Source organism: Anabrus simplex, chromosome 1, assembly GCF_040414725.1.
Source record: "Anabrus simplex isolate iqAnaSimp1 chromosome 1, ASM4041472v1, whole genome shotgun sequence".
NCBI classification, from domain to species: domain Eukaryota; kingdom Metazoa; phylum Arthropoda; class Insecta; order Orthoptera; family Tettigoniidae; genus Anabrus; species Anabrus simplex.
The window spans coordinates 970,443,239-970,465,681 of NC_090265.1; the positions used below are offsets into that span (position 1 = coordinate 970,443,239).

At 39.7% G+C, this 22,443-nt stretch overlaps 1 protein-coding gene across 2 annotated transcripts in view; it reads left to right on the forward strand.

Annotated features, from left to right (window-relative positions):
• Nucleotides 1–22,443, forward strand: part of Zip48C (Zinc/iron regulated transporter-related protein 48C) — a 348,533-nt gene that overhangs the window by 11,787 nt on the left and 314,303 nt on the right. The gene's annotated exons all lie outside the window — the stretch shown is intronic.

The window sequence follows — 22,443 nt, forward strand, 5'->3', positions numbered from 1 at the left end:
ACCTAGAAATGTTCATTGAGTGATTTGCAGTTGCAACACTTAAGTTACGATATTAGCACCTTTTGGCTACTTCCAAATTTTCGTGAAATTAAACTGGTACTTTTGTGGTTATAAACATTTTGATCCATTACTTGATTGGCATAATGAAGTGGGTATGTGAGGAAATGGTAAAATGTGTCTCGACTTGTACGCAGTCAATGCTTGTGTATGGCACTTTAGGGATGTAGATTTTAAAAATCAAATCAAATGGACTACTTCTTTTTGATCTATTCTGAAAGGAATTAATGGGGATGGACTGATACAAAAAAATTGTAGAGATGAATAGCAATCACCACTTGATAGATACCCGAATGTCAGTTGTATTTTCAGTTCTGGTGATAAGGCTTCACACATTACAATGTATATGTAATCATATTTACAGCTTTCCCCAGCAGAAAGCTGAATTGTTTGAAATGATATGGGAACTTTTAGAATCTTCTACAACATCCCAAATGCAAATTCAGCAAGAATGATGTCACACGCATGCACAGTAGCAGCGATTGAAGATGGATTGAGGCCTTTCCGATACCTGAAGCCACTTCGGAATGCATCACCAGCCTGCTACAATACGAGGTATTCAGCCGCTACGGTTATCCGCGGTGCATTCTGTCAGACAACGGGAGTCAGTTCACGTCAAGGAAGTGGTAGCAAATGGTGACAGAATGGGGTGTAGAGCACTGGACAACCCCTATTTACAACCCATGCGCCAATCCAACGGAATGACGGAACCAGGAGCTGAAAAGGATGCTACGGGTCCACCTAATAGACAAACAACATCGGTTGTGGGACGTCAGATACTGCGGTCACTCTTTGCCCTGTGACGACACATCAACGACGTGGAGCTGTTTCTTGGTCGACAGCTATACGGCACCAGAGATTGGGAGATTCGTCCACCACCCACTTCTGGTCAAGATGATGCAGCTGTTTACCTAGCAGAGTGGCAGCAACAGCAGGACATCAAGGAGATGCGAGCTTTGGCCGAGAAGAGATCCCTTACCCAGGCCAAGGCTCAAGATGTCGAAGAGACTCATTTCTTCCTACCAGGCCAACAAGTACTGCGACATAACCACCCAGTCAGTAATAAGATTGGAGGGTTTCACGCAGATCTCGCACCTAAGTGGGTTGGTCCCATCAAGTTCGATAAGCAGCTGGGCCATGGGGTCTAGTTACTAAAAATCAACCTTCCTGTAAGGTCCACGCGTCGGAGTTGCGTCAAGTCACCCAACCGCTGCGCATGCAGAGTAAGCCTGGAGGAGAGGTTACTAATGACACAGCACAGTCTGGTCATCGGTGGGGAGAACGCATCAACTATCATTGAGGAAGATTCTGGCAGCGAGGTAACCCTGACTCCCGATACGGCACAAGCTGGTCAAAAGGAGGAGAGCACATCCAGCGACATCGAGAAAGGCAAAGTCGACAAGTGTGATAGTCTGTAGAAATTGTTTCAAGTTATAGGGGGGATATTGACGCAAGTGTGACAAAACTGATATAACTTGAAAATAATATTCTCTCACCCAAGGGTAAATAATGCAAGTATCGAGCTCGAATTATTATTATTATTATTATTATTATTATTATTATTATTATTATTATTATTATTATTAGTATTCGTGATGTACAGTACATCCACCTATTAGTTTCATTATTAGTTTATGATCGCATTATTTGTGAGGTTATATGAGTTTAGTTAATGTAAGAACCTGTGATTAATATTATATAATTTATTATTACCTGTATTAATGATTTGTAATCCATTACAGAATTGTGAAACACACTGTAACATCCAGAATGGTACTGGGTAGACGAGAACTCGGTAGAATATTCTGTACATTATATCTGGGCCTTAAGCACCCTAGAATGTATGAGAAAATGTTTCTTTCTAGAAGCCTGGCCAGGCACATATATAAAGAGGTGGTCTTGATGGTAGAGTTAGTTACTGTTTAGTTGGTGTTATGGTTTAATGGGAGTATACTTGTGGCCATGTGTTGTGTTGAACCGACATGTTGTCAGCAGTCAACTGTTTCAACTGTGTTTTAAGGTTGCGATTTCCATGTGGAAGTGCTTAGTGGTAGGCATTTTTTTAAAATGTCGGGTTGTTGATGTGTATATTTTGTTTGTGACAGCAGTGATTAAGGTTATGTGTATGTTTATCTGAAGTTAAGATGAAATAAATATGTTTACCAACTGACATCATATTGTGTGCATCTGTGTGGATACTTCAGGAGTCACGTGTGGTTAACTACGAAGAGCTTTATATGTTTCAGCAGCTGAATGTTCGGTTGTTAGCGCTGCACTTCTTGGAGGGCTCCAACGAAAGAAAACGGGAGCTTTGCGTAGAGAAGAGAAAATGAGAATCTTCTTGCGTTATGCAGGTGATCAAGGATTTCAGCGTGGAATGGGAGAAGATGTGGGAGTGAATCAGATCATTGTATCTCTAACATATACAAAAGTACGAGTGTGAGCCAATAAATAAGTCGCAAACTGAATTGAGGCAAAAATAATCAAAGTAACTTTGTGACATATATTTCACTTTTCCACATATTCACTTATCCCATCTCTTTACAAGTTCTTGAAAGCCAGCAGCAAAGATGTCCTTTGGTTGCTGTCGCAGCCAACGTGTAACCTCAAAGATTATGGCATCACCTGTATCAAAATGATGGCCACCCAAATGATTTTTTTAGGGGCCCAAACAGATGAAAATCATTGGGATGAGTTGATCCACACGCTGCAATGTGGTTGCAGTTGACACCTCCGCAGGACAAACAGGACGCTCCCCATCTCTGATGCTTTTCCTTCCATGGTTAAACTTATGGATCCAATTGAACGCAGCTTTCCGTGAGAAACAGTTTTCACCATAAACGGGATGCATTTCGCGGTGCACTTCTTCTGTGGACAGTCTTTTGGCCCACAAAAAATGCACAACTGCACGGTGTTCTTCCCGTGTACAGTCATGCAACACATGTGCCATCGTGCATTAATAGCCTCTGACTGACTGAGTGCCTGTGAGATATTGTATGACAAGCATACATATGCTGCCATCTGCTGGCAAAACTTGCGCGCGTAATTTCAAATAGTATAAGGTACACACATGTTTGCAACTTATTTATTGACTCACCCTCGTAATGACTGCCATCTTAGCAAATGCAGACCAGTGGATACGATTTCCTGTTAATGACAAATGCCCTTAAAAGCTGCAAAATTCGAATGGCAAGAAAAGTACAGATTTCCTGTGGCTATTGGATTTATCGATTGTACTTGTGTTTTCATAAAAAAAGCCTAGTAGATTCAAAGATGAATACATTAATTGAAAAGGAATTGCCAGCATTAACCTCGAAGCCACATGTAATGCAAAGGAATAATTTACAAGCATAGATGCTTCTGGACCTGGATCTCTACACGATTCTCGCATCTGGAGAAATTCCCATGTGTGCAGAGTACTAGGAGAAAATACAGCAGATGTTGTGCTACTTAGTGATGCTGGTTATGCAGTTGCGCCCTGGCTGATGACACCGTATCTGAACCCTGCAACTCCAGAGCAGCTAACTTATAACAAGTGCTATAAAAAGGAAAGAGTAACAATTGAAAGGTGTTTTGGTCAAGTAAAACAACACTTTCCTCTACTACAGAGTAAAGTAAAACTAGCTACAGAGAAAGAACCTTCACTGTTCTTTGCCGGTTTGTTCTACATAACATTGTTAAACATCTAAATAATCAGGAATACGACATGCCCGAAATTGACAAAAAATGTAAACGAAATCATTGGGGAAGATGAAGTTGCACCATCTTTGCTTACAAGGGAGAGAGAATAATGAAGGCAAGATGACATTGCAAGGATTCTATATGGTTTTCAGTGATAAGTGAGCAACTTTTTTCCAGTGGGTTGTTTGCGACAGTATTAACCCCTTGACTACCAATTTGATTTGCTGCACCATAACACTGGATACTTATTTAAAATGGAGGCTACAATACAGAATGCCCCATGCGACAAAAAACATGACATAAATCATACAATTCACTACATAAATCATTGAAATCTTGTGAACATGTTTAAAAATGTTTAGACATGCCTTTTCAGTAGTTGATATTGGTGTGGTAACTCCTGAAACAAAAATGAAGGTGTAAAGGTACTTCACATTTCTCGCATTCCCAGGTTGTTTCTCTGCGTTTTCCTTTCGAAGTACAAACTTTGCAGGCCTTAGTTGTATGAAGCTTCTTTGCTGTGGGAGGAATATGTCTTGGGAAGTGTGCCCATGTCTTTGCCTGGAGTCTAGCTGGACAATCACCATTCGAAACCCTTCCTCTTCCTTTATAATCGGGCAAAGTTATAGACTGAAGAATCTGATCCGCCAAGTCCAAGTGAAACTCTGGGAAGGGGGAGGTACAGTTGAGTGAGACGGTGGAAGAAGCAATTTGGAGGAATAGAAGAGTGGCAGTTTATGAACTAGACAAGGAAATTACAAGATAATAAACTTGGGGAGTGATAAAAAGAATTGGGGGCAGGTTGGCAGGGGGTTGAAGTGGTATCAATAATAAATTTTGGAAAGAAATTAGCAAAAATGGGACAATGATAAGAGGGCATAGTTAAACTATTCAATAAGATTTTTGATGAGGGGAAGTACCCTAGGGAGTGGGAAACAGGAATTGTATGTCCAATATATAAGGGAAAGGGTAGCAAAAATAGTATGAATAATTATAGGGGAATATCTCTGTTAGATTCCTTAAGTAAAATTTATACAGGGGTGTTAGCAAACAGGTTAAGTGAATGAGCCGAAAGAAAGAAAGTATTGTCAGATTACCAAGGGGGATTTAGAAAAAAGAAAAGAATAGTGGACAATATAATGATAGCGAAGACGGTTTTGGAGAAGTATATGAGCTTGTCAAGAGGTAAGGTCTATGTAGCGGCAATTGACTTTGAAAAGGCGTTTGATAAGGTGAATAGAGGAGCTCTGTTAGAGAAATTGGGTAGGTTGGGGGTTTCGGAAAAGATGATACGGGCAGTAGAGGCAATATATAAGGCGATGTAAAATTGGGAGACAATAGGTTGAGCAGACCCTTAGAGTCTAAGGTGGGTTTAAAGCAAGTGTGTAAATTATCGCCAGTATTGTTTCTTTTATTTATTAACGATATCTTGGATGGACATTGGGGAAACAACTGGGCCGTACCGGTGATTATTGGGTTGGAGATACCAGGATTGATTTTTGCTGATGATGTGATATTGATGACTAACTTCAGGGGAGATGTAGAACTGCTTAAATGCAGTGTCGGATTTCACAAAGAAATGGGCCTTGAAAATTAACAGGAATAAATCTAAAGTGCTAGTTGCCCAGGTACACAAAAGAAGGAAGGGGGATGGGAAATGGGTCGTGCAGGGAGAAAGGTTGGAACAAGTAAGTAAGATGGAAGAATATTTAGGGGTCATTATTAACAGAAAAGAGACTTGGGACGACTAAATAAGAAGAGCGAGAAGCAGGGGTATGGCGGCCCAAGCCTCAGTCAAAAACTTGCTGGCTAAATTTCCAGGTATCAGTTATAAAACCTTGAGGTTAGTTTTAAGATCGGTGGTTTTTGGTAGGGTAATGTATGGGGCTGAAGTCTGGGGGTTGGATGAGAAAAGAGTGGAATTAAGACAAATCATTAGTAATTTCGGTAAGTCGGTGATGTGGCTCCCGCAGTGCACAGCTAATGCAGGGGTGGAATTAATATGTGGGGAAGATTTCAAATTTGAGTGTGTGAAAAGAATAGTTAAATATTGGACTATTTTGAAAAGATAAGAAGGCAGGAGGGTGCTACAAGCCACATACGAACAACAACTGAAGTGCATGTATAAGGAATGCTGGCTAGTAAAAATTAAAAGATACTTGGAGATGATGGGCTTAGGGTACATGTGGCGGTAGGTGTGGACGAAGACAGAGGCCAGAAGGCTGAAGATGCTTTCGAGGAGGATTAGAGATATGCAAATGCAGAAATTATTGGAGGAAAGTAGACTAAGAAGTTCGCGTAGTGTTTTGAATAAAGTAGAGGAAGTAACAGGGATAAATATTAGATATGTTGATAGGTTAAACAGGGGAGGTTGGTATGGTGGCTGATGGGACTACATAAGAATAAGGGTTGATTAAAAGGTAGAGACAAGACAGTATGTATATTATGTGGGGCAGTGAACGACGATTTTCACTTACTAGGTAAGTGCGAAAAAACAAGTAAGATAAGAAATAGTTAATCGAGTGCCAAACATTGGAAACTATTAGGAAAAGGGGATGAGCAGACTATTATAAGGTGGATTATCAAGCAGTGGAAAGACGAGGGAGAGTTGAACAGGTATCTATGTGCGATAAAAAAATCCTTTGAGTGCAGGATGAAAGAGGGAGAGTCATAGGGTGGATATGTGCAGGTGTAAAGGATGTGAATGCATTGTGGTTTGTCTTGGTATGATGAAGTGATTGGTGATAAGTGTAATGGAGGTATGTGCAGTGAATTCAAAGATGATGAAGTATAGATTAGAGGGGGTACGGGGGTATTTGTTTGGAATGGTGATGTGTGTTCATGGGAAGCTTGTTGAATAGTTCGATGACATTTAGTGGATGGAGTTTGTATGGTGAATTTAATGGTAAGTGGAGTGCTGGGGGTGGGTACATAGTTGAGAAGGTAGAATTTTAGCCTGGAGGTTAATTATGACCAAGTTATAACACAGAGTATTGGGTTGGTGAATGATGTGGTGTTTTGCAACTGTAGAGGCCTTATTGATTGTGATATGGCAGGATGGTATGCAATTGTTGACTATCAGTGTAATGGAATCCAGCAGGAGTATTCCAGTGAACAAGGAATGTGGCGCAAGTAGCTGAGTGGACAAGGACACATGCGGAGTATGTTGAAACGCGAAGTCGGCGGTTCTTGCAGCAACGATCTTTTATAACTGATCTATGTAGAATGTAAGGAATGAGAAGGGCTAGGTTAGTCTTACTTAAGGTAGTCATTAGTATTTACTTAAGGTATCTAATTAGTATATAGATTTTGAGTTTATTATTGTTATTATTATTATTATTATTATTATTATTATTATTATTATTATATTTTTTATTTGGACATGTGCAGTTTTCTCACTATTTATATACAGTAAGAGATAGTAAGGAGTGGTAGGTAAGGGAGAGCAGGACATACCCGTAAGAGGATGGGGTAGTACGGGCCTACCCCATATAAGTAAAAGAGAGATATATGCTGAAGGAGGAAGGGTACAGGATGGGAGTGGTTTCAGCTTCACAAGACCGGCCGCAAATGGAATGGTGAGAAAGTTGCGCTGTCATCTGGTAGGGGTTGTTGGGTGCTTCCTTTGTGCCCCACAGATAGGGCCGGTCGTGTCATCACTGGGAGGGTGGCCTTTTTCTCACCAGGGTTGATGACATGGCCGGACAGCACTAGTAGTAGGTCGGTAGTTTATTTACATTTTTTAAATTTATTGATTTTTTTTTTTTTTCATTTCTTAATATCCAGCGGGGTCGATGGACGTGCCATGTAGGGACTGAGGCTGACTGCTGTGGTGACCCTCCCTAGGGAGTGTCACGTTTCGTGAGTATCTGATGGACCTCATGGCATGCCCAATGAGCCTCATGTTTTTCTTTTTTCCTTTTCTTGTAAGGTGTTTTCATTGTGAACATGTATTTGTATTTTTATTATTTTTTTTCTTTTCTTCATATCCAGTGGGGTCGATGGATGTGCCATGTAGGGACTGAGGATGACTGCTGTGGTGACCCTCCCTAGGGAGTGTCACATTTCCGGTGTATCTGATGGACCTCAGGGCATGCCCACTGAGTCTCATGTTTTTCTTTTTTCCTTTTCTTGTAAGGTGTTTTCGTTGTGAACATTTATTTGGGCTGAACGCCTGTTCTGTTCAATAATAAATACTAATACTAATCAGCTAGAACTTTCTCTGAGGATGCTCCAAATTTGGAAGATGATGAACCATTCTCACAACAGGAAGTTGAGCATATTATCCTTCTACAAAATGACAGTAAAGCTCTGGGTTGGGACAGTATATCAGCCAATATTATCAAAAACATTCACCTTTGTTTCCCATACTTGTTTGTAATTCTTTTCAACAAATCCCTGAATTTCTTCGCTTCTGCCTGGAAACTTGCAGTTGTTAAAATGATACCCAAGAAAAATTCCTTCAAATTCACCATTAAATCCTTCAGACCAATTAGCCTATTGCCAGTACTAGGGAAGATATTGGAGAAGTTACTAATTGATCATGCGATGAACCACCTGAATACCCATGGTCACCTGAGCCAAAAGCCTCAAAAAATGACCGAAGATGATGCCCTTGCCGTAGTTTCATGGATTCAGCAAGTTTTCAGAATGAAAAATAGCTGTATTGATATCCCTTGATGTAACAGGCGCTTTTGATAATGCTTGGTGGCTCTAAAATTCTATTCCAGCTAAAAGGAAAGCATACATTATCATTATAGACTGTTATGCCTTTCAGCGTTCAGTCTGCAAGCCTCTGTGAATGTACTAAACGTCGCCACAATCCTCAATTTGCAACTAGTGTTGTGGCCTCATTTAGTTCTATACCCCTTATCTTGAAATCGTTAGAAACCAAGTCTAACCATCGTCGTCTTGGTCTCCCTCTACTTCTCTTACCCTCCATAGCAGAGTCCATTATTCTCCTAGGTAACCTATCCTTCTCCATTCGCCTCACTTGACCCCACCACCGAAGCCGGTTTATGTGTACAGCTTCATCCATCGAGTTCATTCCTAAATTAGCCTTTATCTCCTCATTCCGAGTACCCTCCTGCCATTGTTCCCACCTGTTTGTACCAGCAATCATTCTTGCTACTTTTATGTCTGTTACTTCTAACTTATGAATAACATATCCTGAGTCCACCCAGCTTTCGCTCCCGTAAAGCAAAGTTGGTCTGAAAACAGGCCTATGTATAGTTTCGTCTGGGAGCCGACTTCCTTCTTACAGAATACTGCTGATCGCAACTGCGAGCTCACTGCATTAGCTTTACTACACCTTGATTCAATCTCACTTACTATATTACCATCCTGGGAGAACACACAACCTACTTGAAATTATCGACCTGTTCTAGCTTTGTATCACCAAAAGGAAAGCAATGTCCTAAAAACTTATATAAAATAATACAAGCATACTTCTATAATCAAAAAGTTACACTCAAAATTGGAAATGCAGTCACTACTAAATATGTCAGCAAGGGATGTCCACAGGGATCAAACTGCAGCCCGGGATTTTAGAATATCTTATGCGAAGATCTCCTACAATTGCCTCTTCCAACCGAATGTGATGTAATTGCTTATGCTGATGATGCACTTCTTCTAATCAAAGCTGATAACCTGCCAGGATTAAATGCTCATGCAAACTCATCCCTAGAAATATTCTTTCATTGTGGGTGTAATAACAAACTACAGTTTAATCGGACAAAAAAACAAAAAACAAAACAAAAAAAAGCATGTTTGTCACAAGAAGGAAGAGAGTTAAAATACCAAAAATTATGATGAGTGGTCACTTAATCGCCCTGGAGGATCGTCTTCTATATTTGGGGATTATGCTTGACAAATGTGTGACTTTTAGAGCTCATTTGAACAGACTAAAAACCAAAGCAAGTAAGTTTCTACAAGGTATAACCATTGCCTGTAGGCCATCCTGGGGCCTCAACTCTGAGGTACTAAGAGTAATTTACCACACAGTTTTCATACCATCTATTTTATATTGTGCTTCTTCATTCTGCTCTACATTGGGTAAGAAGATGGCTCAAAGAAAACTGATGCAAATTCAACAAGGTTTTGCTCTTCATATCCCCGTGTCTACCGCACTATGTCCACTAATGCTGCAGTTATCATCTTAGGAATTCAGCCTCTATTTCTAACTGCAATTGGTAAAGATGAACTGGCACTACTCCAGAAAAATAAAGCATCACCTTTTCGAGATTGCGTTGGAATCAATCTGGACATCCTAACACTTTTAGGAGACTAACCTTTCCATAACTGATTTACATCTTCACAGACGAAAGGACTTCACACCAAAGAGCTCTATCAACGTCGATAAACCTTCGACTTTCGTCCTTCAAATAAGATAAATACATCTATAGACAACCGAATGCTTTTTCCTTGCTCCCACAATTACGTAAGGAAGACTGTTATCTTATCATAACACATTCGACTTTCACTCCTTCAGCCAGTTAAATAGACTATAGGCAGCTGAACAGCCATTTAAGAGATCTGTTGTCGTATCACAACATACGATATTGACATCTGTAACAGTGTATCAGCTTTGCTTTTTCTTATCTTCAGGGAGGCACATTTCTGTTTCATTATAAAGACTGAGCTGTTTACTGCCCTATCCCAACAAGTTTTTCAATGCTCCGGAAAGTATATTCATGTGAACTTATGACATGCAGCTTGATACTGCAATTTTAGCCAAGGAGATTCTAATATTTTGTATGTTTAGACTGACACCTATAATGATATCCTCTTTTTATGGCTTGTAAGAGCAATCAGGATCCTGATTTTTCACCATACAGGTTTGAATTTGAGGCTGATGATGCCCTTAATATGGGCAAAACATGTCCCTTAACATTTTATAATAATATTTAATTTCTAAAAAGATCTCTTTGTATTGAATAGGTGGATATATAAATAAACACTTGTAACATACTTTGTATTTAGTTAACAACTGTCGCTCAAGCTATCAAAACTCCATCATCTACACAGACGGTTCTCGAATACCTGGTGATGTAGAGAGTGAACTATGCAAGTTATGTGTATAATTGTCAATTTTTTTTTTCGTGTAAGTTGTACTATCAGTAAGTAGAAGCAATATATTGTTGTATTTTATACCATTTGGGCAAAGTAAGTGTATGGCTGTGTTAAACAACCAAGGAATGAACACGGGGAATGTAACTGTGAGAACTTACAGAAGACAGTAAGAATTCAGTCAGCAGTATGTAAAGATGTTGGGATATAAGAATAATGTCCAGATAGAGGTGAATAATTCTGGAGAAGTATTGAAATTTAAGTATGATAATAAGTAGGGGCCGCATTTTTTGGTAGTAACGATATGCACAAGTTTTTTTGATATCTTCTTTCTTGTCTATATATGCCTTCCCAAGTACTAAAAACACCGTAATTTAGCAAAATGAACTCGTGAAATATCGCGAAATTTGATTTATTGCGCAAATAATCACGAAATATACACCACTTGGTGCGAAAAATGCGAAATGGCACCGGAAGAGCTCTCCAATAAATGTTTAAATGCTTCTGAGAACTTGACTATTGCAGTTTCCTTCTCATTTACTTGATAGCGCTGTATATTCTCCTCACAAATGCACACAAAGCGGTACGCACTGTGTATCGAAAGTATGTGTATTTAGTTCCGTGATATCTAAAGCAGTTGATAAAAATCAATATCTGTTATCGATTACAGCAAATAGCGCTGTGGTCGTAACAAGATACAAGACCGGTCGTAGATACAGCAGTGCACAATGAGAGTTCGTTACTTACAAACATTTATTGGCAAATGTCCAACAATTAAGTATAAAAATGCCGAAAACTGAAGTCACAACAGGTTTTTCGAGGGCCGAGGAATACAACAGTGAGGGGTTCTATGTATAGTACGCGAACTTTTTCTTGAGCCCTAGTTTCCATTCAGCACTATGGAGTTCAGGGCTCAAGAAAAGGTTAGCGTACTGTATTTGATGCTGCAAGAAAGATTCTAATGTACCAATAGTGTACCGGTAATATTCGTAAAGTGGAAACGTGCGATATACACTGCAGAGAATCAGAATGAAGCAAATGAACATAATTCTAAGCAGCAAATAACAATCAACAATACTTTACAGATCATAAAGGTGTTGAAAAATATAGAGAGCAATTTGTAATAGACACAAAAAAAGCATTCATGCAAGCCAACATTCCTCTAGAAAAATAGGATAATCCTGGATTAGGAAGAGAATGAATATAAAAGGAAAGGTAAATAATACTGTCTTTACTGTAAAATATGACGGTATTGGTAGGCCTATTGTAAATAAATCGCCTGCTTGAGTAGTAATAATGTTATTGTTTTTATGTCCCACTAACCACTTTTACGTTTTCCGGAGACGCCGAGATACCGGAATGTTGTCCTGCAGGAGTTCTTTTACGTGCCAGTAAACTACTGACACGAGGCTGACATATTTGAACTCCTTCAAATACCACTGAACTGAGCCAGGATCGAACCTGCCAAATTGGGGTCAGAAAGCCAGCGCTTTAACCATCTGAGATACTCATCCCGACCGGGGAAAAAGAGCATATCCATGAACATCTTCCAGAGCTGTATGACTTTGCAAAATGCAATGAAAGCACATCTGGTTGAGGAAGTGAAAGAAGACAGTGTTAGCAAAGTTTTATCAGGTTTTATAAAAGACCACAGTGAATTTGCATCCAAGTGTTCGCAAGCATTATGATTTCCGACATCTAATGTGGTCAGCGAGAGGAGCTTCTCTGCTTGCACAAAGACACTTCCTGACTGTCGCACAACTCTGCATGCTGTTAATGTTGAAACCATGCTTAGTTTATACTTTGGAGACAAGTAATTCAACGTCTAAAAATGTAGGCTATGTATAAATGTATATCACAGGGCAGATCATCTAACTTCATTTCAAATTATCAGCGATTTATATTTTTATTTCTATAACAATTTGCATATTTGGTTTTTCTAAGATTTAATAATAATCATACATTACAAAGGTTTGCTTTAAAACCCCTTATCAAAAAGTTAATGAGTAGGAGGCCAGCGCTCCAGCGGCATTATGGTGAAATTTTCCAGTTACAGCTTTATGCTGGGCTTCACAAGCGATTTTCAAGGCTGGTATAAGGAGCGCAGCAAGAGATCCACTCGGCCGAGGTCCTACATAGGAGGCTTGTTGTGGTTTCTCAGTGGTGTACTAGCCGCCAATGTCTTGGAAAATGTAGCAATCCAACTGATGAGCCCACTGCTACACTGGGGTCAAATGCTGGTATTTCACGATTGAAAAGGCAAGGCAGTTTGGGTTTTGGAAACATTATTCCAGTGAGGCTCAACTGTGAAGGATTACAGTAAGATACAGCATGTAATTAGATTAAGTTGATCAGATGGACTGTACTGCTATTGTCCTATCGAAGGCTTTTGATAGGGTAGATCATAGGAGACCGCTGATGAAAATGAGGGCTATTAGACTAGATAAGAGAGTGGTTGAATGGGAAATCAGGTAATTAGAGTAGGTAAAGCATTATCTGATCCTGCAATGACTAAGAGGGGTCCTGCAAGGCAGTATTATTGGTCTTTTATGTTTTGTTATGAATATTGATCTTTACTAATAACAACATTTGAGGTGGTATCTGGTTGTTTGTTTGGTTATGGATAGGCTCGAAAACTACAGGATTGATTGATCTGAAATTTGGTATAGCTTGAAATCGCAAGTCACACAAGGGATACTTTTTATATTTTTATATTTTTCACCATTTTGAATTGTGAGGGAGGGTTACAAATTTTGGCAGTGTTTGCCCAACATCAACTAAGATAACGGGCAAACAGTTGAAAAATGAAGTGCACAATGTGGCCTTGAAATTAAATTTTCTACAAGAAATGTCATACCCATTTTCTTTGTAATACTAATGGTTTTGGAGAAAATTCAGCCTTCTTGTGTTTTCAGCTGTGGTCCATAGCAAAATAACTAAAATTACAGGTGATCGGTTGACGTTTTCGATAAATGAAATGCACCATGTGGCCTTGAAATTAAATTTGTTACAGAAACTTCATTTGCAATTTTCATGATTTTTTTTGTTGAGAAAATTCAGCTTTTTAACCCTCGTGAAGTGGCGGTCATTTATCCTGTAGTGGCAGCGATATTTTACCGGAGTTGCAGACTTAGTACAAATTGTGTTAAAAATCGCTGACATGTTATACATACATAAACAGCACACCCTTTTATCTTCAAAAGTACAAGCAATAAGTTGATGATGATACTAAAGCTGTTATTTATCATCCAAAATGTGTAAGAACAAAAAATTTTGGAATGTTTATTTTATTTGTTTCTGCAAAAGTTTTGCTATGTTTATATTTAGGTAAATTTAAAAAAATGACATATACAACAGGAGCACCAGTTCATAGTAAAGAGTTGCGTACCAGTATATAGTTTATAATACTGTTCTTAGCTGGAAAAACTGTACAACAATGTACACAACAATTGTATGCTACCACTTGTACATTTCACTCAGAGTCACTTGGGTGGGTTTTTCTTTTTACTCCACGATATACAAGGCTCCAGAAGTGCACTAGTTTATGATAACACCCCTGGTGAATACCACCTTTACATCCTGGACACCAGAATATAGACTCCTTCTTTTCTTGCAAGCACACAACACTTAGGTGATTGTTATTCTGTGGCAATTTTTCGAGAGCATGAGAGGGGCCTCCTTGCATGACCTGTTGGCCTCACAACTGGAATTGTGAACTGTTCATTTAGAAATCCCCTAACTATACTGACAATGAAGTATCGTCTTGCTAAAGGCCTATCAGTGTTCTTTATGTACAGGATGTATGCATCAAATAATGTCATATCTAGAAGATTTGAGAAAATTTGCTTCCAGAACCTTCTGGTCGATCTGGAACAAGTGGCATGGTAAATGCACTTATCTTTATTATCTACACCTCCCATGAAGATATTTTACTTATGAATCAGTAGTGGTTTCAACCCTTCATTTCCCTTTCGACTCCTTACAACATTGTCCTCAGCGTGACATCCAGTTGTCAGACAATAAACTGGTTTCCGTGTTGTTGTTTTTTTTCTTCTTTATAAGCAGCCAGTAGAACGTCACCTTGCCTAAAGTAAACAGTTTGCCTAGGTTCAAGTTTTGTACCTAAAACAATCTGAGACATCCCTTTGAAGATTTATTCACTGTTCCTGTGAGGAAATGATTTAGTATTGCTGACATGAGTACATATCAACACTTCAGATAGATATCAGAAGGAAAACTGGCGATTAAATTTAGCTGGCTCAGTTGAGACATGTGTGGCTGGCCGCTGAGTATGTAGCAACTAGCACAAGACAGCAGGATTTTGACGCTAATTTGGCTACGATTTACACTAGATTAGTGCAGCATGCTATTATAAAAACTATTTCATGATTATGACCGAACATTTTTCCTTCAATTGATTCGTAATTAGCACATTTCGATAAATAATAATTCGATTACCGATATAAAATAAAGAGCATGTCAAAATGCCTGATATCAGGCATTGCCACTGGGCAAGTGCATAAAATGCCTGATATCAGGCGTTTGCCACTTGGAGGGTTAATATTTTTGGCTGTGGTCACCTTCACTAATAAATAGGCTGCTCATTTTGCCTTTAAGTAGGAGTCATATGAACCCATCTTCATCATCATTCATGTAAAGTCGTTGGTTTGTTAACAGGCCATCTGAAGAATGAACGCACCATTCTACGGAAAGCTTTTGGAGGCTAAAGTTGTGTTGTTGAGAGTGTTATGCGAGCTTATCCATATTAATTTTAGAACTTCTGTGGGCTATAGTTTATTTAGCCATTTTCATTATCACAGTGTTATATTTATATTCTTTGTTTCTATCTTTTTAATATTGTGTATTTTTAGTATTCATATTTAGTGGGTCAATAATTCACATTTTATTTGGATTACGTTTGTTTTCCGTGTTTTTATTTCTTTAATATTGTGTAGGTTTATCATTCATATTTATTTTATTTATTTATTGTCTTGTTTTATATGGCGGGACTCAGGCTATGAAGCCTGCTATTCTGTCCGACCATACATACACCTACATGAAGAGTTAAATATACACTAAATTATCTACAGTTTAATATCTTAAGGTATCAATTAAATGTTTTAATTAACGTAATAACTTAGCTATGATCTAATCCTACTATGTTATAAGAAATCATTATTATTTATTAACCAGGTCTGACAGAGTTTCTTAAAGCGGAGGTGGTTTGACACGCTCCTAATTTCAGCAGGTAGGGAATTCCAAATTCGGCTGGCGGCGACTATAAATGATCTGCTGTAGCCAGTTGAGCGGTGAATGGGAATGCTTAGTACTGCAGTGGATGATGATCTAGTAGGAATACTAGAAGGTGATGCTAGGTAATGGAATTGTGTGGCAAGGTATTCAGGTGTGTTAAGGTTCAGTATACGATGTAACAGGGAAAGAGTGTGTAAATTTCGTCGCTCTCTTAAGCGTAGCCATGAAAGCCTACCAAATGCAGGAGAAATATAGCTAAACCTTGGTATATCTGAAATAAATCAAACGCATGCGTCATGTGCCCTTTGGAGCTTGATAGAAAGTGAGGCGTTCAGGTTACTGTATACTACGTCACAGTAGTCGAATATTGGCATTACCATACTTTGGATAAGCAGTTTTCTTACATTTTGGGGGAGTAAATCTCTGACTTTTTTAAGGGAATGTAAGGAATAAAACACTCGCTGACATATACCTGTTACGTGATCATTCCAACTAAGGTTTTTATCCATTATCATCCCTAAGTTTTTAACTGTGTCTTTGAATTGTAACTGAGTGCCTCTTAATGTTACTGAGTGGGTATAGACGTCTGTAAGTCGTGTGTGGTTTTTTTGGGTAGCTAAAAGAATACACTGCAATTTTTGGGCATTGATTTTTAGTGCATGGTCATCGGTCCACCTACATATTCTTACTAGATCGTCATTCATATTATTTATTGCAGTCGGTAAGTCACGAGGATGTGCATGTGTATATATCTGTATGTCGTCTGCGTACACATGATATTGACAATGTTTAATTACTTGTGTTAGTCCTGAAATAAAGATCGAAAATAGGAGTGGCGCTAGCACTGACCCATGTTGTATTCCAGTCTCTACAGATTGCCATGAAGAGAAATTTTCACTTGTAGATACACACTGCCGGCAATCAGAGAGATAGGAATACATCCAGGATAGTGTGCTTTGTGAGCAATTAAGAGCACGTAATTTTGCTATTAGTATGTCCGTGTTAACACAGTCTAAGGCCTTACTAAGGTCTAGAAGAGTTAAAACAGTAACTTCTCCCTTATCCATAGCTACTCCTATGCCATTTGTAACTTTAAGCAGTGCAGTAGTTGTGCTGTGATTGCTTCTAAAACCAGACTGGTATTTGTCAAGAAGCATATTGTTATTTAAATATGCGGTTATTTGTCTGTGAACTATTTTCTCCAAAATTTTGGACAGAAATGGTAAAATGCAAATGGATCGAAAGTCTTTGGGTTTCACGGGATTGTTGGTCTTGGGGAGTGGGCGAACAATTGCATATTTCCAAAGGGAAGGGAATATGCCGGTTATCAGTGAGGTATTAATGATGTGGGTTAGAGTTGGTAGGATTACGTCTAGAGTTTTTAACAGTAACTGTGGAACAATCTCGTCACATCCTGTCACAGTTGTCTTTATTGATCGTACAATTTGTCTGACTTCTGCAGGAGTTACGAGGGAAAAATGTAACTGTTCTCCTCCGTTGTTAGTATTGCCATTGTGTAGAATTTTGTTAATTGTCTGTTCTTTTGTTGTCCCGTCAATGTTAACGGGTCTTGTATTAAAGTATTGGTTTAAATCATCCAGTGATAGTTTAATGTCAGCAGTATGTATTTTATTTCCATTAGGAAAGTTGTTAAAAGCATTTGTAAGGGGATTAGTATTAGGGGGCTGTGTAGGTATGGGAGCGTAGATTCCGCTCAGCTGACCACCAGTAACCTTGCCGAAAATAGAAGCATGTTCTGCACTCTCACTTTGAGTTGCCAACCTGTACGCTATCTTGCCTAGTTATTATATGTAAGTCTAATGAAGATATAATCTAAAAGTAATAGTTTGAATAGTAATTATAGTCTAGTAATTAAAAGTCTAGTGTCTAAGTTAGTTAAAACTGTAAAATGTGTAGTGCCGTGTTAGTTTCAGTCTGTCGGTTTATTTAATCCTGTCCAATTCCGCTCGGCTCGACACACGGTGTTTCACAATAATTGTACCGTCTATTATCCAACAGTTGGACACAGAAAATCTAGTGATCGCTTCTTGCAACAGTTTCATCCTGATTGACGTGAGGTCTTCTCTAATTGTTTTGCCCGTTCTTTCAGTTTCTTTTTAGATTTGAATAGTTTGTTCCGTTTGCGGTACGACACAAACTTCACTATTATCGAACGCGGCTTATCTATACTCATCTTGCCTACCCTGTGACTTCTGTCTATGTCCTCGTGCGTTAAATGTACTCCAATACTGTCAGCTAGCTCGATGACTATTTTGTCCGTGTCCTCGCCACTCGATTCCCGCACCCCGAACACACGCAGTGATTGCTGCTGCTGATATTGTTTGAAAGCATCGTCGGTCTTAGTTTCGAGCTGTTCCCTGAGGTCTGATATTGTATTGTCTCTGGCTTCGAGCGCTTCCCTCATCTCCTTGAGTACTTTCGTATTAAAATCTATCGTAGCTTTAAGTTGATCTATAACGGCCCTGGCTACCTGGTCTTGTATGATGTTTGCTAGCATGGCGAGTGTTTCCTTGTCTCTCAGAGCTTCCTGTTGGGCGTGCTTCACTGGGCTGTCTGTTGTTGCTACCTTTCCTTTCCCTAGCATGGCTGTTTACAAGAAGGATTATGTTCTTAATTACTTGTGATACACTTTGAACTGGCTGTTCGTAGCACGGTAGTTTTACTTATCACTTAGTTGAAAGTTCCACACGTAAATGCCGATCTTACACCTTCAAAACACTGATAAACCTGGAGACTGAAACACGCGCTACTAAGCACTGGTCGCCATTTTAGGGTATTTAGTAGGTATAGATTTCACATTTCACAGACTACAATATACACTACCATGTTCTGTAGCTTCTGACACCAGTTGTAACGTGTCGGTGGAGTAGACAAATAAACACAGCATCTGGTAGCATTTATTCTACATACATACATTATCATTATAGACTGTTATGCCTTTCAGCGTTCAGTCTGCAAGCCTCTGAGAATTTACTAAACGTCGCCACAATCCTCGATTTGCAACTAGTGTTGTGGCTTCATTTAGTTCTATACCTCTTATCTTTAAATCGTTAGAAACAGAGTCTAACCATCGTCGTCTTGGTCTCCCTCTACTTCTCTTACCCTTCATAACAGAGTCCATTATTCTCCTAGGCAACCTATCCTCCTCCATTCGCCTCACATGACCCCACCACCGAAGCCGGTTTATGCGTACAGCTTCATCCATCGAGTTCATTCCTAAATTAGCCTTTATCTCCTCATTCCGAGTTCCCTCCTGCCATTGTTCCCACCTGTTTGTACCAGCAATCATTCTTGCTACTTTCATGTCTGTTACTTCTAACTTATGAATAAGATATCCTGAGTCCACCCAGCTTTCGCTCCCATAAAGCAAAGTTGGTCTGAAAACAGACCGATGTAAAGATAGTTTCGTCTTGGAGCTGACTTCCTTCTTACAGAATACTGCTGATCGTAACTGCGAGCTCACTGCATTAGCTTTACTACACCTTGATTCAATCTCACTTACTATATTACCATCCTGGGAAAACACACAACCTAAATACTTGAAATTATCGACCTGTTCTAGCTTTGTATCACCAATCTGACATTCAATTCTGTTGGATTTCTTACCTACTGACATCAATTTAGTCTTCGAGAGGCTAATTTTCATACCATACTCATTGCACCTATTTTCAAGTTCCAAGATGTTAGACTGCAGGCTTTCGGCACAGTCTGCCATTAAGACCAAGTCGTCAGCATAGGCCAGGCTGCTTACTACATTTCCACCTAACTGATTCCCTCCCTGCCATTTTATACCTTTCAGCATATGATCCATGTAAACTACAAACAGCAAAGGTGAAATATTACAGCCTTGTCTAATCCCTGTAAGTACCCTGAACCAAGAACTCATTCTACCATCAATTCTCACTGAAGCTCAGTTGTCAACATAAATGCCTTTGATTGATTTTAATAATCTACCTTTAATTCCATAGCCCCCAGTATAGCGAACATTTTTTCCCTCGGTACCCTGTCATATGCTTTCTCTAGATCTACGAAACATAAACACAACTGCCTATTCCTCTCGTAGCATTTTTCAATTACCTGGCGCATACTGAAAATCTGATCCTGACAGCCTCTCTGTGGTCTGAAACCACACTGGTTTTCATCCAACTTCCTTTCAACGACTGATCGCACCCTCCCTTCCAAGATGCCTGTGAATACTTTGCCTGGTATACTAATCAATGAGATACCTCGATAGTTGTTGCAATCCTTCCTGTTCCCTTGCTTATAGATAGGTGCAATTACTGCTTGTGTCCAATCTGAAGGTACCTTACCAACACTCCACGCTAATTTGACTACTCTATGAAGCCATTTCATCCCTGCCTTCCCACTATACTTCACCACTTCAGGTCTAATTTCATCTATTCCTGCTGCCTTATGACAATGGAGTTTATTTACTATCCTTTCCACTTCCTCAAGCATAATTTCACCAACATCATTTTCCTCCTCCCCATGAGCTTGACTGTTTGCAACACCACCATGATGATTTCCTTTTACATTGAGAAGATGTTCAAAATATTCCCTCCACCTCTCCAGTGATTCCCTGGGATCTGTTATGAGTTCACCTGAATTACTCAAAACACTGTTCATTTCCTTTTTCCCTCCCTTCCTAAGATTCTTTATTACTGTCCAGAAAGGTTTCCCTGCTGCTTGACCTAGCCTTTCCAGGTTATTACCAAAATCTTCCCATGACTTCTTTTTGGATTCAACGACTATTTGTTTCGCTCTGTTTCTTTCATCTACGTACAAATCCCTGTCTGCCTCGGCCCTTGTTTGGAGCCATTTCTGATAAGCCTTCTTTTTACGTTTACAGGCTGCTCTCACTTCATCATTCCACCAAGATGTTCGCCTTTTCCCATCTTTACACACAGTTGTTCCTAGGCATTCCCTTGCTGTTTCTACTACAGCATCCCTGTATGCCACCCATTCACTTTCTATATCCTGAACCTGCTTACTGTCTACTGTTCGAAACTTCTTACTAATCATATCCATGTACTTCTGTCTAATTTCCTCGTCCTGGAGATTTTCTACCCTTATTCGTTTGCAGACAGATTTCACTTTCACCCTAGGCCTAGAGATACTTAGTTCACTACAGATCAGATAGTGGTCTGTATCATCGAAAAATCCCCGAAAAACTCGTACATTCCTAAAAGATTTCCTGAATTCAAAGTCTGTTAAGATATAGTCTTATTATGGATCTGGTACCCCTAGCCTCCCATGTGTAGCGGTGAATAGCCTTATGCTTGAAGAATGTATTCGTAACAGCTAAACCCATACTAGCACAGAAGTCCAGCAAACGCTTCCCATTCCCATTAGCTTCCATATCTTCCCCACATTTACTAATCACCCTTTTGTATCCTTCAGTTCTATTCCCAACTCTCGCATTGAAATCGCCCATTAGCACTATTCTATCCTTGCTGTTGACCCTGACCACGATGTCACTCAATGCTTCATAAAACTTGTCAACTTCATCCTCATCTGCACCCTCACATGGTGAATACACGGACACAATTCTTGTCCTAATTCCTCCCACTGACAAATCTACCCACATCATTCGCTCACTTACGTGCCTAACAGAAACTATGTTGCGTGCAATGGTATTCCTGATAAAGAGCCCTACCCCAGACTCTGCCCTTCCCTTTCTAACACCCGTCAAGTACACTTTATAATCTCCTATCTCTTCCTCCTTATCTCCCCTTACCTGAATATCACTTACTCCTAGCACACCCAGATGCATCCTCTTTGCTGACTCAGCAAGTTCTACCTTCTTTCTTCCATAGGCCCCATTAATATTGATAGCTCCCCATCGAATTCCATTTCGTTCGCCAAGTTGTTTCCAAGGAGTCCCTCGCCTGTCAATGGGAGTGGGACTCCATTACTCCCATAGGTCCGAGGCGTGCTTAAAGTGTTCTGAGCTCGGTAAATTCATGAAGCAAGATGCTGCCCTACTTGCACATAGTCCAAGTGAGGATCTCTCCTCTAACGGGTTATGAACCACCAGTGAATTGTGTAGTCCTAGCCGCCGGAGCACAAGGAGGGCCACGACTCAGAATATGTCCGAGATGCCCACTCCCATTCCATAGCAACTGGTATCCCGACTCTCAGGACCACTTACTAGGCCACTCAGCCGTTGCCCATGGTTCACCAACTAGGACGTGACTACAGTAACCCACAAACATGAACCATGCATTTATTCAAAGACTAATTAATTAACCCAGATAATTACTTAACAGCTACACAGGCACACCAGGACCCCTATTTACACTGCATGCATGTGCGCTCTTTCTTACTAATTGTTCACACCTGCTTGTACAGAATGTCGTTCAG